General features: G+C 45.3%; 1 pseudogene; it reads left to right on the top strand.

Annotated features, from left to right (window-relative positions):
• The first annotated feature begins 730 nt into the window (after positions 1–730).
• LOC128589715 (putative monooxygenase p33MONOX) lies at positions 731–1,703 on the top strand (annotated as a pseudogene).
• The last annotated feature ends 791 nt before the right edge of the window (positions 1,704–2,494 follow it).

Raw genomic sequence — 2,494 nt, 5'->3', positions numbered from 1 at the left:
AATCCACTGTTTAAGGGATAATCATACTTGCCTAACTTTCTAAAAGTGATGTCATGAATCAACATTTAAATTATTCATGACTTTGGTAACCTGATATACCATAACAATATTGTTAATCATAACAATCATAATCATAACAAGATAAATAAAAATAATGGCAATTTATTGCCAATAAATCAGCCAATGTTCTTTTAGACTGCTTCCCATCATTCTGGAACTATATGATGACTCTTTTTACCTTGAAACTTTTTATTCTCTCCCCCCCCTTTCTGTTTTCTCTTTCTTTCCCTTTTTTCCTCATAAGGCACATGTGTGTAGGTATATGTTTGCAAATAATACGATATATAAGCGTATGTAGGCGCATGCATAGACACAAACACACATATTAATATACAGAGATAGAGATGGAGCCAGCGTTTCCTGGTCTGTCCGGAGACCTGTGGTGTTGTCAAGCTTCGCCATGGAGTGCATCCAAACTATGCTCCAACCTCTTAGGAGATGTGGGTTCTCAGAGCCACTTTAGTGTCAGACTCAGGGCTGTAGGCAGCTCTGCTGCAGCAGCAGAACAGAAGCTTGGGGTGGACTCTTCCTGTGAAGTTTTGTTAATTTGCAGCAGCTGGACAATATTCCTCATTAGCATCTGTCAGCATAATTGTCACATAATTTCACTGAGACCAGGGACTCAGCTCAGAATGCTATATGGAAAAGGTATGTAGATCACAGTCTTTCAATGGCTTCAAAACAGCCAGCAGTACCTGCTCAGCCTCTAGGCAAGATGTCCCTGCACAGTGGGTGAACTGAGATGCACCACCAGGCATTGCTACAATGGTGCCCTTTAAAACCCTACTCCTCTTCCATCAAGCAAGCCAGTGATTCTAGAGCATACGTACCAGCACCTCGGCAAGGCGCAGCAGGGAGAGGCCAGTGTATTCCCCCCACCATGACTCTGTCATCAGCTACTGACAGTATGGACAAGGTACCAGTGATGAAAGCTAAAGCTACCCATGTCATCATGAATTCTCTGATCACCCAACAGACCCAGGAGAGCATTCAGCATTCTGAGCGACAGACAGGGCTGAGAGGTGCTGGCTGCACACCCCACAAGGGTCTCACCACTGAGGAGACCAAGTATCTTCAAGTGGCAGAAGCCCTCCACAGACTAAAGCCACAGAGTGCAGAGATGACTAAAGCAGAGCAGCAGCCGGCGTCAGCCCAGACCCCCCAGCAGCACCCTCCCTCTCCCCATGGGCACAGGCCCAGAGGCCGGTTTCACTTCTGGGTCTTCCACAGCTTCACCTGGCCTAAATCCTCACAGTGTGGATTCTGAAAGTGGGCATAAGGACGGAAACACATCAGATAAATGGAGCTTCTTTGGACCAAGATCCCTCCAGAAATATGATTCGGGAAGTTTTGCCACCCAGGCCTACCAAGGAGCCCAGAAACCCGTCCAACAGAAGCCATCTGAGCAGGGCACCCGGATGGCTGAAGATCCTGCAACGTCCCAGCTGCCCAACGTGGACATCCCAGGGATAGAAGGGAAGAAACGACACCCAGGGGTATTCCCGACACGTGTCTGTGCTCACATCCAGTGGCCTCTAGAGTTCTTTCTATTCTTTCTATTCCAGGATTCTAGAGCCCTACTTCCCTGTTACCTTGGCTCTAACACAGGAAACGTATATATTTTTAAAAGCCTCTTAAACTGAGGCTAGACCTGAAGACATAATTGGTTTTTGAGAAACATTAGTGCAAAATGTGGCCTTGCTGCTTAGAAGGAGTCATTCTGTACTGCTTTACAATACATTTCAGCAGTGGTGTATGGGGGAATTCATACCTATCTTTTTTAATATTTACCTAATTTTGTATCATTTACCATTGCTTACTTTGGTAATTAATGTTTGTGTGGTTCTAAACACACAAGCTTCTTGATTCTTTTACCCCTGTCACTGTGAGCACTGAGAATTCCTGGCATCGGGGTGCTCACTGACTAGTTTGGACACTGTGGAGCTCTTGACCGTGCTGGTGCTGTGCTCCAGCCTTGGCAGGCAGGTGGGCCTAAGATGTGTTTGAGACCTGGATGCACATAAAAGCCAGCCTTGGCAGGCACTTCTCTTTCCAGGCTGAAACTGGAGTCGTCTTGCATTTTGGTAGACTTAATCGATACTTCGTCTCCCAGCCAGTTCTTCTTGTGGTACCTCTTGGGCCAGCACTATTGGAGAGATGCTTCTTTTTTATGTCACAGAACAAATACTAGTTTTGCATATCCTTTCTTGCACTTTCATGTGAGATTAATTTACTTCCAGTTTGGCTGGAAACTTCCTAGGGAGAAAATTCAATCTACTGATTTGGTTAGAGATGAATGGATATTAAGTAAAGATGGCAGCTACAGTTAGCTTATATAGCCTTGAGTTCATGTGAAAGCAGTATCACCTTATTTTGATTTCCTTCTTCATTACCAGGTCAGGGCCTTAAACTCTGGGGGGAGAATGGAGAAGGA

The sequence above is a fragment of the Nycticebus coucang genome, chromosome 7 (assembly GCF_027406575.1).
Source record: "Nycticebus coucang isolate mNycCou1 chromosome 7, mNycCou1.pri, whole genome shotgun sequence".
In the NCBI taxonomy this organism is placed as follows: Eukaryota; Metazoa; Chordata; class Mammalia; order Primates; family Lorisidae; genus Nycticebus; species Nycticebus coucang.
Note: the sequence above shows the minus strand (reverse complement) of the source record. Positions and strands in the feature narration are given on the sequence as shown.